The sequence below is a fragment of the Schistocerca cancellata genome, unplaced genomic scaffold (assembly GCF_023864275.1).
Source record: "Schistocerca cancellata isolate TAMUIC-IGC-003103 unplaced genomic scaffold, iqSchCanc2.1 HiC_scaffold_1102, whole genome shotgun sequence".
Classification (NCBI taxonomy): domain Eukaryota; kingdom Metazoa; phylum Arthropoda; class Insecta; order Orthoptera; family Acrididae; genus Schistocerca; species Schistocerca cancellata.
In genome coordinates, this window is record NW_026047101.1 from 4,288,550 (window position 1) to 4,305,208 (window position 16,659).

Sequence of the window (16,659 nt, forward strand, 5' to 3'; positions counted from 1 at the left end):
CAAATTTGGAACTCTACACTCCTACACAACAATAGGCGGTGACGTATTTCAGAAATCACCTGCCGATTCGTACTGTTTTGTCGTTCTCAAAGTCCTCTTGGCAAACTTGGTTAGCACATTCTCCCTCAAACTAAGTTAATTACTGCATTTTCGTACCATTACAGTAGTTTAAAAGGCATAAAGAAGCATCTTTGTCACAACAGAAAGGTAGTTTGAAAATTGGGCTGGTGACATAACAAAAAAAAACAGGAAGGGAGCCAGCAGCACCCGGGTTTCCTAGGCGGTCACCCATCCAAGTACTAGCCGGGCCCGATGATGCTTAACTTCGGTGATCGGACGAGAACCGGTGTATTCATCATGGTATGGCCGTTGGCGCTCATCTAATGTAGGAGCACGGCAGAATTCGCGTTCGGCTTTTCTCCCAACACACAAAATGTTAGTTTTCGGCCGCATTTGACGAAAGCGCTTCCTTCCGCAACCGCCAGTTCCTCGAGGACGGCGCGGGGAGGCGCGCCCGGCGTCCCAGCAGAGTGACGGCCGAGTTGGCGGGCGCACCGCCGCGTGTGTGAGACGCACTGCTGCTCGTTGCACCCCCTGTCATTCGCTGGGCGCGTGCAGCCTTCGACACTAGCGGAGGACGCATCTTGTCCCTGGTGTTCAGCGGAGGGCCTGTGCGGGGTGTGGCAGTGTCGTGCTGGAGGGCACACTGGTAGCGATGTGGGCTTCCTCGCCTCGCCTCGCCTCGCCTCGCCTTGCCTCGCCTCGCCTCGCCTCGCCTCACACCAGGTGTCTGCGTAGTTTGCAGTGCATTCGCACCATTCCTATCCCTGTCCCTGTCCCCGTCCCGACTTGTCCCGACTTTGCTCGACTGCCGCTCGCTGCCGCTCGGGTCGTGGTCCATATGACAGCGCAAGCACGACAAACGTCTGCTGGACGAGACGAGACGAGACGAGACGATACGAGACGACTAAGGAATAAATTCGTGGTTACAAATCAAATTTGGAACTCTACACTCCTACACAACAATAGGCGGTGACGTATTTCAGAAATCACCTGCCGATTCGTACTGTTTTGTCGTTTTCAAAGTCCTCTTGGCAAACTTGGTTAGCACATTCTCCCTCAAACTGAGTTAATTACTGCATTTTCGTACCATTACAGTAGTTTAAAAGGCATAAAGAAGCATCTTTGTCACAACAGAAAGGTAGTTTGAAAATTGGGCTGGTGACATAACAAAAAAAAACAGGAAGGGAGCCAACAGCACCCGGGTTTCCCAGGTGGTCACCCATCCAAGTACTAGCCGGGCCCGATGATGCTTAACTTCGGTGATCGGACGAGAACCGGTGTATTCATCATGGTATGGCCGTTGGCGCTCATCTAATGTAGGAGCACGGCAGAATTCGCGTTCGGCTTTTCTCCCAACACACAAAATGTTAGTTTTCGGCCGCATTTGACGAAAGCGCTTCCTTCCGCAACCGCCTGTTCCTCGAGGACGGCGCGGGGAGGCGCGCCCAGCGTCCCAGCAGAGTGACGGCCGAATTGGCGGGCGCACCGCCGCGTGTGTGAGACGCACTGCTGCTCGTTGCACCCCCTGTCATTCGCTGGGCGCGTGCAGCCTTCGACACTAGCGGAGGACGCATCTTGTCCCTGGTGTTCAGCGGAGGGCCTGTGCGGGGTGTGGCAGTGTCGTGCTGGAGGGCCCACTGGTAGCGATGTGGGCTTCAACGCCTCGCCTCGCCTCGCCTCGCCTCGCCTCGCCTCGCCTCGCCTCACACCAGGTGTCTGCGTAGTTTGCAGTGCATTCGCACCATTCCTATCCCTGTCCCTGTCCCCGTCCCGACTTGTCCCGACTTTGCTCGACTGCCGCTCGCTGCCGCTCGGGTCGTGGTCCATATGACAGCGCAAGCACGACAAACGTCTGCGGGACGAGACGAGACGAGACGAGACGAGACGACTAAGGAATAAATTCGTGGTTACAAATCAAATTTGGAACTCTACACTCCTACACAACAATAGGCGGTGACGTATTTCAGAAATCACCTGCCGATTCGTACTGTTTTGTCGTTTTCAAAGTCTTCTTGGCAAACTTGGTTAGCACATTCTCCCTCAAACTGAGTTAATTACTGCATTTTCGTACCATTACAGTAGTTTAAAAGGCTTAAGGAAGCATCTTTGTCACAACAGAAAGGTAGTTTGAAAATTGGGCTGGCGACATAACAAAAAAAAAAACAGGAAGGGAGCAAACAGCACCCGGGTTTCCTAGGCGGTCACCCATTCAAGTACTAGCCGGGCCCGATGATGCTTAACTTCGGTGATCGGACGAGAACCGGTGTATTCATCATGGTATGGCCGTTGGCGCTCATCTAATGTAGGAGCACGGCAGAATTCGCGTTCGGCTTTTCTCCCAACACACAAAATGTTAGTTTTCGGCCGCATTTGACGAAAGCGCTTCCTTCCGCAACCGCCAGTTCCTCGAGGACGGCGCGGGGAGGCGCGCCCGGCGTCCCAGCAGAGTGACGGCCGAATTGGCGGGCGCACCGCCGCGTGTGTGAGACGCACTGCTGCTCGTTGCACCCCCTGTCATTCGCTGGGCGCGTGCAGCCTTCGACACTAGCGGAGGACGCATCTTGTCCCTGGTGTTCAGCGGAGGGCCTGTGCGGGGTGTGGCAGTGTCGTGCTGGAGGGCCCACTGGTAGCGATGTGGGCTTCAACGCCTCGCCTCGCCTCGCCTCGCCTCGCCTCGCCTCGCCTCGCCTCACACCAGGTGTCTGCGTAGTTTGCAGTGCATTCGCACCTTTCCTATCCCTGTCCCTGTCCCCGTCCCGACTTGTCCCGACTTTGCTCGACTGCCGCTCGCTGCCGCTCGGGTCCTGGTCCATATGACAGCGCAAGCACAACAAACGTCTGCGGGACGAGACGAGACGAGACGAGACGAGACGAGACGACTAAGGAGTAAATTCGTGGTTACAAATCAAATTTGGAACTCTACACTCCTACACAACAATAGGCGGTGACGTATTTCAGAAATCACCTGCCGATTCGTACTGTTTTGTCGTTTTCAAAGTCTTCTTGGCAAACTTGGTTAGCACATTCTCCCTCAAACTGAGTTAATTACTGCATTTTCGTACCATTACAGTAGTTTAAAAGGCTTAAGGAAGCATCTTTGTCACATCAGAATGGTAGTTTGAAAATTGGGCTGGCGACATAACAAAAAAACAAAAGGAAGGGAGCCAGCAGCACCCGGGTTTCCCAGGCGGTCACCCATCCAAGTACTAGCCGGGCCCGATGATGCTTAACTTCGGTGATCGGACGAGAACCGGTGTATTCATCATGGTATGGCCGTTGGCGCTCATCTAATGTAGGAGCACGGCAGAATTCGCGTTCGGCTTTTCTCCCAACACACGAAATGTTAGTTTTCGGCCGCATTTGACGAAAGCGCTTCCTTCCGCAACCGCCAGTTCCTCGAGGACGGCGCGGGGAGGCGCGCCCGGCGTCCCAGCAGAGTGACGGCCGAATTGGCGGGCGCACCGCCGCGTGTGTGAGACGCACTGCTGCTCGTTGCACCCCCTGTCATTCGCTGGGCGCGTGCAGCCTTCGACACTAGCGGAGGACGCATCTTGTCCCTGGTGTTCAGCGGAGGGCCTGTGCGGGGTGTGGCAGTGTCGTGCTGGAGGGCCCACTGGTAGCGATGTGGGCTTCAACGCCTCGCCTCGCCTCGCCTCGCCTCGCCTCGCCTCGCCTCGCCTCACACCAGGTGTCTGCGTAGTTTGCAGTGCATTCGCACCATTCCTATCCCTGTCCCTGACTTTGCTCGACTGCCGCTCGCTGCCGCTCGGGTCGTGGTCCATATGACAGCGCAAGCACGACAAACGTCTGCGGGACGAGACGAGACGAGACGAGACGAGACGACTAAGGAATAAATTCGTGGTTACAAATCAAATTTGGAACTCTACACTCCTACACAACAATAGGCGGTGACGTATTTCAGAAATCACCTGCCGATTCGTACTGTTTTTTCGTTTTCAAAGTCCTCTCGGCAAACTTGGTTAGCACATTCTCCCTCAAACTGAGTTAATTACTGCATTTTCGTACCATTACAGTAGTTTAAAAGGCATAAAGAAGCATCTTTGTCACAACAGAAAGGTAGTTTGAAAATTGGGCTGGTGACATAACAAAAAAAACAGGAATGAAGCCAGCAGCACCCGGGTTTCCCAGGCGGTCACCCATCCAAGTACTAGCCGGGCCCGATGATGCTTAACTTCGGAGATCGGACGAGAACCGGTGTATTCATCATGGTATGGCCGTTGGCGCTCATCTAATGTAGGAGCACGGCAGAATTCGCGTTCGGCTTTTCTCCCAACACACAAAATGTTAGTTATCGGCCGCATTTGACGAAAGCGCTTCCTTCCGCAACCGCCAGTTCCTCGAGGACGGCGCGGGGAGGCGCGCCCGGCGTCCCAGCAGGCGGTCACCCATCCAAGTACTAGCCGGGCCCGATGATGCTTAACTTCGGTGATCGGACGAGAACCGGTGTATTCATCATGGTATGGCCGTTGGCGCTCATCTAATGTAGGAGCACGGCAGAATTCGCGTTCGGCTTTTCTCCCAACACACAAAATGTTAGTTTTCGGCCGCATTTGACGAAAGCGCTTCCTTCCGCAACCGCCAGTTCCTCGAGGACGGCGCGGGGAGGCGCGCCCGGCGTCCCAGCAGAGTGACGGCCCAATTGGCGGGCGCACCGCCGCGTGTGTGAGACGCACTGCTGCTCGTTGCACCCCCTGTCATTCGCTGGGCGCGTGCAGCCTTCGACACTAGCGGAGGACGCATCTTGTACCTGGTGTTCAGCGGAGGGCCGGTGCGGGGTGTGGCAGTGTCGTGCTGGAGGGCCCACTGGTAGCGATGTGGGCTTCCTCGCCTCGCCTCGCCTCGCCTCGCCTCACACCAGGTGTCTGCGTAGTTTGCACTGCATTCGCACCATTCCTATCCCTGTCCCTGTCCCCGTCCCGACTTGTCCCGACTTTGCTCGACTGCCGCTCGCTGCCGCTCGGGTCGTGGTCCATATGACAGCGCAAGCACGACAAACGTCTGCGGGACGAGACGAGACGAGACGAGACGAGACGACTAAGGAATAAATTCGTGGTTACAAATCAAATTTGGAACTCTACACTCCTACACAACAATAGGCGGTGACGTATTTCAGAAATCACCTGCCGATTCGTACTGTTTTGTCGTTCTCAAAGTCCTCTTGGCAAACTTGGTTAGCACATTCTCCCTCAAACTAAGTTAATTACTGCATTTTCGTACCATTACAGTAGTTTAAAAGGCATAAAGAAGCATCTTTGTCACAACAGAAAGGTAGTTTGAAAATTGGGCTGGTGACATAACAAAAAAAAACAGGAAGGGAGCCAGCAGCACCCGGGTTTCCTAGGCGGTCACCCATCCAAGTACTAGCCGGGCCCGATGATGCTTAACTTCGGTGATCGGACGAGAACCGGTGTATTCATCATGGTATGGCCGTTGGCGCTCATCTAATGTAGGAGCACGGCAGAATTCGCGTTCGGCTTTTCTCCCAACACACAAAATGTTAGTTTTCGGCCGCATTTGACGAAAGCGCTTCCTTCCGCAACCGCCAGTTCCTCGAGGACGGCGCGGGGAGGCGCGCCCGGCGTCCCAGCAGAGTGACGGCCGAGTTGGCGGGCGCACCGCCGCGTGTGTGAGACGCACTGCTGCTCGTTGCACCCCCTGTCATTCGCTGGGCGCGTGCAGCCTTCGACACTAGCGGAGGACGCATCTTGTCCCTGGTGTTCAGCGGAGGGCCTGTGCGGGGTGTGGCAGTGTCGTGCTGGAGGGCACACTGGTAGCGATGTGGGCTTCCTCGCCTCGCCTCGCCTCGCCTCGCCTTGCCTCGCCTCGCCTCGCCTCGCCTCACACCAGGTGTCTGCGTAGTTTGCAGTGCATTCGCACCATTCCTATCCCTGTCCCTGTCCCCGTCCCGACTTGTCCCGACTTTGCTCGACTGCCGCTCGCTGCCGCTCGGGTCGTGGTCCATATGACAGCGCAAGCACGACAAACGTCTGCTGGACGAGACGAGACGAGACGAGACGATACGAGACGACTAAGGAATAAATTCGTGGTTACAAATCAAATTTGGAACTCTACACTCCTACACAACAATAGGCGGTGACGTATTTCAGAAATCACCTGCCGATTCGTACTGTTTTGTCGTTTTCAAAGTCCTCTTGGCAAACTTGGTTAGCACATTCTCCCTCAAACTGAGTTAATTACTGCATTTTCGTACCATTACAGTAGTTTAAAAGGCATAAAGAAGCATCTTTGTCACAACAGAAAGGTAGTTTGAAAATTGGGCTGGTGACATAACAAAAAAAAACAGGAAGGGAGCCAACAGCACCCGGGTTTCCCAGGCGGTCACCCATCCAAGTACTAGCCGGGCCCGATGATGCTTAACTTCGGTGATCGGACGAGAACCGGTGTATTCATCATGGTATGGCCGTTGGCGCTCATCTAATGTAGGAGCACGGCAGAATTCGCGTTCGGCTTTTCTCCCAACACACAAAATGTTAGTTTTCGGCCGCATTTGACGAAAGCGCTTCCTTCCGCAACCGCCAGTTCCTCGAGGACGGCGCGGGGAGGCGCGCCCAGCGTCCCAGCAGAGTGACGGCCGAATTGGCGGGCGCACCGCCGCGTGTGTGAGACGCACTGCTGCTCGTTGCACCCCCTGTCATTCGCTGGGCGCGTGCAGCCTTCGACACTAGCGGAGGACGCATCTTGTCCCTGGTGTTCAGCGGAGGGCCTGTGCGGGGTGTGGCAGTGTCGTGCTGGAGGGCCCACTGGTAGCGATGTGGGCTTCAACGCCTCGCCTCGCCTCGCCTCGCCTCGCCTCGCCTCGCCTCGCCTCACACCAGGTGTCTGCGTAGTTTGCAGTGCATTCGCACCATTCCTATCCCTGTCCCTGTCCCCGTCCCGACTTGTCCCGACTTTGCTCGACTGCCGCTCGCTGCCGCTCGGGTCGTGGTCCATATGACAGCGCAAGCACGACAAACGTCTGCGGGACGAGACGAGACGAGACGAGACGAGACGACTAAGGAATAAATTCGTGGTTACAAATCAAATTTGGAACTCTACACTCCTACACAACAATAGGCGGTGACGTATTTCAGAAATCACCTGCCGATTCGTACTGTTTTGTCGTTTTCAAAGTCTTCTTGGCAAACTTGGTTAGCACATTCTCCCTCAAACTGAGTTAATTACTGCATTTTCGTACCATTACAGTAGTTTAAAAGGCTTAAGGAAGCATCTTTGTCACAACAGAAAGGTAGTTTGAAAATTGGGCTGGCGACATAACAAAAAAAAAAACAGGAAGGGAGCAAACAGCACCCGGGTTTCCTAGGCGGTCACCCATTCAAGTACTAGCCGGGCCCGATGATGCTTAACTTCGGTGATCGGACGAGAACCGGTGTATTCATCATGGTATGGCCGTTGGCGCTCATCTAATGTAGGAGCACGGCAGAATTCGCGTTCGGCTTTTCTCCCAACACACAAAATGTTAGTTTTCGGCCGCATTTGACGAAAGCGCTTCCTTCCGCAACCGCCAGTTCCTCGAGGACGGCGCGGGGAGGCGCGCCCGGCGTCCCAGCAGAGTGACGGCCGAATTGGCGGGCGCACCGCCGCGTGTGTGAGACGCACTGCTGCTCGTTGCACCCCCTGTCATTCGCTGGGCGCGTGCAGCCTTCGACACTAGCGGAGGACGCATCTTGTCCCTGGTGTTCAGCGGAGGGCCTGTGCGGGGTGTGGCAGTGTCGTGCTGGAGGGCCCACTGGTAGCGATGTGGGCTTCAACGCCTCGCCTCGCCTCGCCTCGCCTCGCCTCGCCTCGCCTCGCCTCACACCAGGTGTCTGCGTAGTTTGCAGTGCATTCGCACCTTTCCTATCCCTGTCCCTGTCCCCGTCCCGACTTGTCCCGACTTTGCTCGACTGCCGCTCGCTGCCGCTCGGGTCCTGGTCCATATGACAGCGCAAGCACAACAAACGTCTGCGGGACGAGACGAGACGAGACGAGACGAGACGAGACGACTAAGGAGTAAATTCGTGGTTACAAATCAAATTTGGAACTCTACACTCCTACACAACAATAGGCGGTGACGTATTTCAGAAATCACCTGCCGATTCGTACTGTTTTGTCGTTTTCAAAGTCTTCTTGGCAAACTTGGTTAGCACATTCTCCCTCAAACTGAGTTAATTACTGCATTTTCGTACCATTACAGTAGTTTAAAAGGCTTAAGGAAGCATCTTTGTCACATCAGAATGGTAGTTTGAAAATTGGGCTGGCGACATAACAAAAAAACAAAAGGAAGGGAGCCAGCAGCACCCGGGTTTCCCAGGCGGTCACCCATCCAAGTACTAGCCGGGCCCGATGATGCTTAACTTCGGTGATCGGACGAGAACCGGTGTATTCATCATGGTATGGCCGTTGGCGCTCATCTAATGTAGGAGCACGGCAGAATTCGCGTTCGGCTTTTCTCCCAACACACGAAATGTTAGTTTTCGGCCGCATTTGACGAAAGCGCTTCCTTCCGCAACCGCCAGTTCCTCGAGGACGGCGCGGGGAGGCGCGCCCGGCGTCCCAGCAGAGTGACGGCCGAATTGGCGGGCGCACCGCCGCGTGTGTGAGACGCACTGCTGCTCGTTGCACCCCCTGTCATTCGCTGGGCGCGTGCAGTCTTCGACACTAGCGGAGGACGCATCTTGTCCCTGGTGTTCAGCGGAGGGCCTGTGCGGGGTGTGGCAGTGTCGTGCTGGAGGGCCCACTGGTAGCGATGTGGGCTTCCTCGCCTCGCCTCGCCTCGCCTCGCCTCGCCTCGCCTCACACCAGGTGTCTGCGTAGTTTGCAGTGCATTCGCACCATTCCTATCCCTGTCCCTGTCCCCGTCCCGACTTGTCCCGACTTTGCTCGACTGCCGCTCGCTGCCGCTCGGGTCGTGGTCCATATGACAGCGCAAGCACGACAAACGTCTGCGGGACGAGACGAGACGAGACGAGACGAGACGACTAAGGAATAAATTCGTGGTTACAAATCAAATTTGGAACTCTACACTCCTACACAACAATAGGCGGTGACGTATTTCAGAAATCACCTGCCGATTCGTACTGTTTTGTCGTTTTCAAAGTCTTCTTGGCAAACTTGGTTAGCACATTCTCCCTCAAACTGAGTTAATTACTGCATTTTCGTACCATTACAGTAGTTTAAAAGGCTTAAGGAAGCATCTTTGTCACAACAGAAAGGTAGTTTGAAAATTGGGCTGGCGACATAACAAAAAAAAAAACAGGAAGGGAGCAAACAGCACCCGGGTTTCCTAGGCGGTCACCCATTCAAGTACTAGCCGGGCCCGATGATGCTTAACTTCGGTGATCGGACGAGAACCGGTGTATTCATCATGGTATGGCCGTTGGCGCTCATCTAATGTAGGAGCACGGCAGAATTCGCGTTCGGCTTTTCTCCCAACACACAAAATGTTAGTTTTCGGCCGCATTTGACGAAAGCGCTTCCTTCCGCAACCGCCAGTTCCACGAGGACGGCGCGGGGAGGCGCGCCCGGCGTCCCAGCAGAGTGACGGCCGAATTGGCGGGCGCACCGCCGCGTGTGTGAGACGCACTGCTGCTCGTTGCACCCCCTGTCATTCGCTGGGCGCGTGCAGCCTTCGACACTAGCGGAGGACGCATCTTGTCCCTGGTGTTCAGCGGAGGGCCTGTGCGGGGTGTGGCAGTGTCGTGCTGGAGGGCCCACTGGTAGCGATGTGGGCTTCCTCGCCTCGCCTCGCCTCGCCTCGCCTCGCCTCACACCAGGTGTCTGCGTAGTTTGCAGTGCATTCGCACCATTCCTATCCCTGTCCCTGTCCCCGTCCCGACTTGTCCCGACTTTGCTCGACTGCCGCTCGCTGCCGCTCGGGTCGTGGTCCATATGACAGCGCAAGCACGACAAACGTCTGCGGGACGAGACGAGACGAGACGAGACGAGACGAGACGACTAAGGAATAAATTCGTGGTTACAAATCAAATTTGGAACTCTACACTCCTACACAACAATGGGCGGTGACGTATTTCAGAAATCACCTGCCGATTCGTACTGTTTTGTCGTTTTCAAAGTCTTCTTGGCAAACTTGGTTAGCACATTCTCCCTCAAACTGAGTTAATTACTGCATTTTCGTACCATTACAGTAGTTTAAAAGGCTTAAGGAAGCATCTTTGTCACAACAGAATGGTAGTTTGAAAATTGGGCTGGCGACATAACAAAAAAACAAAAGGAAGGGAGCCAGCAGCACCCGGGTTTCCCAGGCGGTCACCCATCCAAGTACTAGCCGGGCCCGATGATGCTTAACTTCGGTGATCGGACGAGAACCGGTGTATTCATCATGGTATGGCCGTTGGCGCTCATCTAATGTAGGAGCACGGCAGAATTCGCGTTCGGCTTTTCTCCCAACACACAAAATGTTAGTTTTCGGCCGCATTTGACGAAAGCGCTTCCTTCCGCAACCGCCAGTTCCTCGAGGACGGCGCGGGGAGGCGCGCCCGGCGTCCCAGCAGAGTGACGGCCGAATTGGCGGGCGCACCGCCGCGTGTGTGAGACGCACTGCTGCTCGTTGCACCCCCTGTCATTCGCTGGGCGCGTGCAGCCTTCGACACTAGCGGAGGACGCATCTTGTCCCTGGTGTTCAGCGGAGGGCCTGTGCGGGGTGTGGCAGTGTCGTGCTGGAGGGCCCACTGGTAGCGATGTGGGCTTCAACGCCTCGCCTCGCCTCGCCTCGCCTCGCCTCGTCTCGCCTCGCCTCGCCTCACACCAGGTGTCTGCGTAGTTTGCAGTGCATTCGCACCATTCCTATCCCTGTCCCTGTCCCCGTCCCGACTTGTCCCGACTTTGCTCGACTGCCGCTCGCTGCCGCTCGGGTCCTGGTCCATATGACAGCGCAAGCACAACAAACGTCTGCGGGACGAGACGAGACGAGACGAGACGAGACGAGACGACTAAGGAGTAAATTCGTGGTTACAAATCAAATTTGGAACTCTACACTCCTACACAACAATAGGCGGTGACGTATTTCAGAAATCACCTGCCGATTCGTACTGTTTTGTCGTTTTCAAAGTCTTCTTGGCAAACTTGGTTAGCACATTCTCCCTCAAACTGAGTTAATTACTACATTTTCGTACCATTACAGTAATTTAAAAGGCTTAAGGAAGCATCTTTGTCACAACAGAATGGTAGTTTGAAAATTGGGCTGGCGACATAACAAAAAAACAAAAGGAAGGGAGCCAGCAGCACCCGGGTTTCCCAGGCGGTCACCCATCCAAGTACTAGCCGGCCCGATGATGCTTAACTTCGGTGATCGGACGAGAACCGGTGTATTCATCATGGTATGGCCGTTGGCACTCATCTAATGTAGGAGCACGGCAGAATTCGCGTTCGGCTTTTCTCCCAACACACAAAATGTTAGTTTTCGGCCGCATTTGACGAAAGCGCTTCCTTCCGCAACCGCCAGTTCCTCGAGGACGTCGCGGTGAGGCGCGCCCGGCGTCCCAGCAGAGTGACGGCCGAATTGGCGGGCGCACCGCCGCGTGTGTGAGACGCACTGCTGCTCGTTGCACCCCCTGTCATTCGCTGGGCGCGTGCAGTCTTCGACACTAGCGGAGGACGCATCTTGTCCCTGATGTTCAGCGGAGGGCCTGTGCGGGGTGTGGCAGTGTCGTGCTGGAGGGCCAACTGGTAGCGATGTGGGCTTCCTCGCCTCGCCTCGCCTCGCCTCGCCTCGCCTCGCCTCACACCAGGTGTCTGCGTAGTTTGCAGTGCATTCGCACCATTCCTATCCCTGTCCCTGTCCCCGTCCCGACTTGTCCCGACTTTGCTCGACTGCCGCTCGCTGCCGCTCGGGTCGTGGTCCATATGACAGCGCAAGCACGACAAACGTCTGCGGGACGAGACGAGACGAGACGAGACGAGACGAGACGACTAAGGAATAAATTCGTGGTTACAAATCAAATTTGGAACTCTACACTCCTACACAACAATGGGCTGTGGCGTATTTCAGAAATCACCTGCCGATTCGTACTGTTTTGTCGTTTTCAAAGTCTTCTTGGCAAACTTGGTTAGCACATTCTCCCTCAAACTGAGTTAATTACTGCATTTTCGTACCATTACAGTAGTTTAAAAGGCTTAAGGAAGCATCTTTGTCACAACAGAATGGTAGTTTGAAAATTGGGCTGGCGACATAACAAAAAAACAAAAGGAAGGGAGCCAGCAGCACCCGGGTTTCCCAGGCGGTCACCCATCCAAGTACTAGCCGGGCCCGATGATGCTTAACTTCGGTGATCGGACGAGAACCGGTGTATTCATCATGGTATGGCCGTTGGCGCTCATCTAATGTAGGAGCACGGCAGAATTCGCGTTCGGCTTTTCTCCCAACACACAAAATGTTAGTTTTCGGCCGCATTTGACGAAAGCGCTTCCTTCCGCAACCGCCAGTTCCTCGAGGACGTCGCGGGGAGGCGCGCCCGGCGTCCCAGCAGAGTGACGGCCGAATTGGCGGGCGCACCGCCGCGTGTGTGAGACGCACTGCTGCTCGTTGCACCCCCTGTCATTCGCTGGGCGCGTGCAGTCTTCGACACTAGCGGAGGACGCATCTTGTCCCTGGTGTTCAGCGGAGGGCCTGTGCGGGGTGTGGCAGTGTCGTGCTGGAGGGCCCACTGGTAGCGATGTGGGCTTCCTCGCCTCGCCTCGCCTCGCCTCGCCTCGCCTCACACCAGGTGTCTGCGTAGTTTGCAGTGCATTCGCACCATTCCTATCCCGGTCCCTGTCCCCGTCCCGACTTGTCCCGACTTTGCTCGACTGCCGCTCGCTGCCGCTCGGGTCCTGGTCCATATGACAGCGCAAGCACAACAAACGTCTGCGGGACGAGACGAGACGAGACGAGACGAGACGAGACGACTAAGGAGTAAATTCGTGGTTACAAATCAAATTTGGAACTCTACACTCCTACACAACAATAGGCGGTGACGTATTTCAGAAATCACCTGCCGATTCGTACTGTTTTGTCGTTTTCAAAGTCTTCTTGGCAAACTTGGTTGGCACATTCTCCCTCAAACTGAGTTAATTACTGCATTTTCGTACCATTACAGTAATTTAAAAGGCTTAAGGAAGCATCTTTGTCACAACAGAATGGCAGTTTGAAAATTGGGCTGGCGACATAACAAAAAAACAAAAGGAAGGGAGCCAGCAGCACCCGGGTTTCCCAGGCGGTCACCCATCCAAGTACTAGCCGGCCCGATGATGCTTAACTTCGGTGATCGGACGAGAACCGGTGTATTCATCATGGTATGGCCGTTGGCACTCATCTAATGTAGGAGCACGGCAGAATTCGCGTTCGGCTTTTCTCCCAACACACAAAATGTTAGTTTTCGGCCGCATTTGACGAAAGCGCTTCCTTCCGCAACCGCCAGTTCCTCGAGGACGTCGCGGGGAGGCGCGCCCGGCGTCCCAGCAGAGTGACGGCCGAATTGGCGGGCGCACCGCCGCGTGTGTGAGACGCACTGCTGCTCGTTGCACCCCCTGTCATTCGCTGGGCGCGTGCAGTCTTCGACACTAGCGGAGGACGCATCTTGTCCCTGGTGTTCAGCGGAGGGCCTGTGCGGGGTGTGGCAGTGTCGTGCTGGAGGGCCCACTGGTAGCGATGTGGGCTTCCTCGCCTCGCCTCGCCTCGCCTCGCCTCGCCTCACACCAGGTGTCTGCGTAGTTTGCAGTGCATTCGCACCATTCCTATCCCTGTCCCTGTCCCCGTCCCGACTTGTCCCGACTTTGCTCGACTGCCGCTCGCTGCCGCTCGGGTCGTGGTCCATATGACAGCGCAAGCACGACAAACGTCTGCGGGACGAGACGAGACGAGACGAGACGAGACGAGATGACTAAGGAATAAATTCGTGGTTATAAATCAAATTTGGAACTCTACACTCCTACACAACAATGGGCGGTGACGTATTTCAGAAATCACCTGCCGATTCGTACTGTTTTGTCGTTTTCAAAGTCTTCTTGGCAAACTTGGTTAGCACATTCTCCCTCAAACTGAGTTAATTACTGCATTTTCGTACCATTACAGTAGTTTAAAAGGCTTAAGGAAGCATTTTTGTCACAACAGAATGGTAGTTTGAAAATTGGGCTGGCGACATAACAAAAAAACAAAAGGAAGGGAGCCAGCAGCACCCGGGTTTCCCAGGCGGTCACCCATCCAAGTACTAGCCGGGCCCGATGATGCTTAACTTCGGTGATCGGACGAGAACCGGTGTATTCATCATGGTATGGCCGTTGGCGCTCATCTAATGTAGGAGCACGGCAGAATTCGCGTTCGGCTTTTCTCCCAACACACAAAATGTTAGTTTTCGGCCGCATTTGACGAAAGCGCTTCCTTCCGCAACCGCCAGTTCCTCGAGGACGTCGCGGGGAGGCGCGCCCGGCGTCCCAGCAGAGTGACGGCCGAATTGGCGGGCGCACCGCCGCGTGTGTGAGACGCACTGCTGCTCGTTGCACCCCCTGTCATTCGCTGGGCGCGTGCAGTCTTCGACACTAGCGGAGGACGCATCTTGTCCCTGGTGTTCAGCGGAGGGCCTGTGCGGGGTGTGGCAGTGTCGTGCTGGAGGGCCCACTGGTAGCGATGTGGGCTTCCTCGCCTCGCCTCGCCTCGCCTCGCCTCGCCTCACACCAGGTGTCTGCGTAGTTTGCAGTGCATTCGCACCATTCCTATCCCTGTCCCTGTCCCCGTCCCGACTTGTCCCGACTTTGCTCGACTGCCGCTCGCTGCCGCTCGGGTCGTGGTCCATATGACAGCGCAAGCACGACAAACGTCTGCGGGACGAGACGAGACGAGACGAGACGAGACGACTAAGGAATAAATTCGTGGTTACAAATCAAATTTGGAACTCTACACTCCTACACAACAATAGGCGGTGACGTATTTCAGAAATCACCTGCCGATTCGTACTGTTTTGTCGTTTTCAAAGTCTTCTTGGCAAACTTGGTTAGCACATTCTCCCTCAAACTGAGTTAATTATTGCATTTTCGTACCATTAGAGTAGTTTAAAATGCTTAAGGAAGCATCTTTGTTACAACAGAAAGGTAGTTTGAAAATTGGGTTGGCGACATAACAAAAAAAAAACAGGAAGGGAGCCAACAGCACCCGGGTTTCCCAGGCGGTCACCCATCCAAGTATTAGCCGGGCCCGATGATGCTTAACTTCGGTGATCGGACGAGAACCGGTGTATTCATCATGGTATGGCCGTTGGCGCTCATCTAATGTAGGAGCACGGCAGAATTCGCGTTCGGCTTTTCTCCCAACACACAAAATGTTAGTTTTCGGCCGCATTTGACGAAAGCGCTTCCTTCCGCAACCGCCAGTTCCTCGAGGACGGCGCGGGGAGGCGCGCCCGGCGTCCCAGCAGAGCGACGGCCAAATTGGCGGGCGCACCGCCGCGTGTGTGAGACGCACTGCTGCTCGTTGCACCCCCTGTCATTCGCTGGGCGCGTGCAGCTTTCGACACTAGCGGAGGACGCATCTTGTCCCTGGTGTTCAGCGGAGGGCCTGTGCGGGGTGTGGCAGTGTCGTGCTGGAGGGCCCACTGGTAGCGGTGTGTCCTCGCCTCGCCTCGCCACGCCTCGCCTCGCCTCGCCTCACACCAGGTGTCTGCGTAGTTTGCAGTGCATTCGCACCATTCCTATCCCTGTCCCTGTCCCCGTCCCGACTTGTCCCGACTTTCCTCGACTGCCGCTCGCTGCCGCTCGGGTCGTGGTCCATATGACAGCGCAAGCACGACAAACGTCTGCGGGACGAGACGAGACGAGACGAGACGAGACGAGACGACTAAGGAATAAATTCGTGGTTACAAATCAAATTTGGAACTCTACACTCCTACACAACAATAGGCGGTGACGTATTTCAGAAATCACCTGCCGATTCGTACTGTTTTGTCGTTTTCAAAGTCTTCTTGGCAAACTTGGTTAGCACATTCTCCCTCAAACTGAGTTAATTATTGCATTTTCGTACCATTAGAGTAGTTTAAAAGGCTTAAGGAAGCATCTTTGTCACAACAGAATGGTAGTTTGAAAATTGGGTTGGCGACATAACAAAAAAAAAAAAACAGGAAGGGAGCCAACAGCACCCGGGTTTCCCAGGCGGTCACCCATCCAAGTACTAGCCGGGCCCGATGATATTTAACTTCGGTGATCGGACGAGAACCGGTTTTTTCATCATGGTATGGCCGTTGGCGCTCATCTAATGTAGGAGCACGGCAGAATTCGCGTTCGGCTTTTCTCCCAACACACAAAATGTTAGTTTTCGGCCGCATTTGACGAAAGCGCTTCCTTCCGCAACCGCCAGTTCCTCGAGGACGGCGCGGGGAGGCGCGCCCGGCGTCCCAGCAGAGCGACGGCCGAATTGGCGGGCCCACCGCCGCGTGTGTGAGACGCACTGCTGCTCGTTGCACCCCCTGTCATTCGCTGGGCGCGTGCAGCCTTCGACACTAGCGGAGGACGCATCTTGTCCCTGGTGTTCAGCGGAGGGCCTGTGCGGGGTGTGGCAGTGTCGTGCTGGAGGGCCCACTGGTAGCGATGTGG

The 16,659-nt window shown here is 55.3% G+C and overlaps 17 non-coding genes and 1 pseudogene across 17 annotated transcripts; all 18 read right to left on the minus strand.

Moving 5' to 3' along the window:
- Positions 1–255: 255 nt before the first annotated feature.
- Positions 256–374, minus strand: LOC126156077 (5S ribosomal RNA). Its single transcript, XR_007533490.1, has one exon. It is a non-coding gene; the product is annotated as a 5S ribosomal RNA (ribosomal RNA).
- An 875-nt stretch (positions 375–1,249) lies between these two features.
- On the minus strand, positions 1,250–1,368 carry LOC126155896 (5S ribosomal RNA). Its single transcript, XR_007533322.1, has one exon. It is a non-coding gene; the product is annotated as a 5S ribosomal RNA (ribosomal RNA).
- Positions 1,369–2,235: 867 nt separating this feature from the next.
- Positions 2,236–2,354, minus strand: LOC126156082 (5S ribosomal RNA). The gene has a single exon (XR_007533495.1). It is a non-coding gene; the product is annotated as a 5S ribosomal RNA (ribosomal RNA).
- An 871-nt stretch (positions 2,355–3,225) lies between these two features.
- Positions 3,226–3,344, minus strand: LOC126155941 (5S ribosomal RNA). The gene has a single exon (XR_007533364.1). It is a non-coding gene; the product is annotated as a 5S ribosomal RNA (ribosomal RNA).
- An 843-nt stretch (positions 3,345–4,187) lies between these two features.
- On the minus strand, positions 4,188–4,306 carry LOC126156092 (5S ribosomal RNA). The gene has a single exon (XR_007533504.1). It is a non-coding gene; the product is annotated as a 5S ribosomal RNA (ribosomal RNA).
- Positions 4,307–4,439: 133 nt separating this feature from the next.
- Positions 4,440–4,555, minus strand: LOC126156162 (5S ribosomal RNA; annotated as a pseudogene).
- An 845-nt stretch (positions 4,556–5,400) lies between these two features.
- LOC126156078 (5S ribosomal RNA) lies at positions 5,401–5,519 on the minus strand. Its single transcript, XR_007533491.1, has one exon. It is a non-coding gene; the product is annotated as a 5S ribosomal RNA (ribosomal RNA).
- Positions 5,520–6,394: 875 nt separating this feature from the next.
- On the minus strand, positions 6,395–6,513 carry LOC126156010 (5S ribosomal RNA). The gene has a single exon (XR_007533427.1). It is a non-coding gene; the product is annotated as a 5S ribosomal RNA (ribosomal RNA).
- Positions 6,514–7,380: 867 nt separating this feature from the next.
- LOC126156083 (5S ribosomal RNA) lies at positions 7,381–7,499 on the minus strand. Its single transcript, XR_007533496.1, has one exon. It is a non-coding gene; the product is annotated as a 5S ribosomal RNA (ribosomal RNA).
- Positions 7,500–8,370: 871 nt separating this feature from the next.
- LOC126155942 (5S ribosomal RNA) lies at positions 8,371–8,489 on the minus strand. Its single transcript, XR_007533365.1, has one exon. It is a non-coding gene; the product is annotated as a 5S ribosomal RNA (ribosomal RNA).
- An 857-nt stretch (positions 8,490–9,346) lies between these two features.
- LOC126156084 (5S ribosomal RNA) lies at positions 9,347–9,465 on the minus strand. Its single transcript, XR_007533497.1, has one exon. It is a non-coding gene; the product is annotated as a 5S ribosomal RNA (ribosomal RNA).
- An 856-nt stretch (positions 9,466–10,321) lies between these two features.
- Positions 10,322–10,440, minus strand: LOC126155943 (5S ribosomal RNA). Its single transcript, XR_007533366.1, has one exon. It is a non-coding gene; the product is annotated as a 5S ribosomal RNA (ribosomal RNA).
- An 876-nt stretch (positions 10,441–11,316) lies between these two features.
- LOC126156115 (5S ribosomal RNA) lies at positions 11,317–11,434 on the minus strand. The gene has a single exon (XR_007533526.1). It is a non-coding gene; the product is annotated as a 5S ribosomal RNA (ribosomal RNA).
- Positions 11,435–12,295: 861 nt separating this feature from the next.
- On the minus strand, positions 12,296–12,414 carry LOC126155945 (5S ribosomal RNA). Its single transcript, XR_007533367.1, has one exon. It is a non-coding gene; the product is annotated as a 5S ribosomal RNA (ribosomal RNA).
- Positions 12,415–13,270: 856 nt separating this feature from the next.
- LOC126156117 (5S ribosomal RNA) lies at positions 13,271–13,388 on the minus strand. Its single transcript, XR_007533528.1, has one exon. It is a non-coding gene; the product is annotated as a 5S ribosomal RNA (ribosomal RNA).
- Positions 13,389–14,244: 856 nt separating this feature from the next.
- On the minus strand, positions 14,245–14,363 carry LOC126155946 (5S ribosomal RNA). The gene has a single exon (XR_007533368.1). It is a non-coding gene; the product is annotated as a 5S ribosomal RNA (ribosomal RNA).
- An 851-nt stretch (positions 14,364–15,214) lies between these two features.
- Positions 15,215–15,333, minus strand: LOC126155967 (5S ribosomal RNA). The gene has a single exon (XR_007533387.1). It is a non-coding gene; the product is annotated as a 5S ribosomal RNA (ribosomal RNA).
- Positions 15,334–16,193: 860 nt separating this feature from the next.
- Positions 16,194–16,312, minus strand: LOC126156094 (5S ribosomal RNA). The gene has a single exon (XR_007533506.1). It is a non-coding gene; the product is annotated as a 5S ribosomal RNA (ribosomal RNA).
- Between the last annotated feature and the right edge of the window lie 347 nt (positions 16,313–16,659).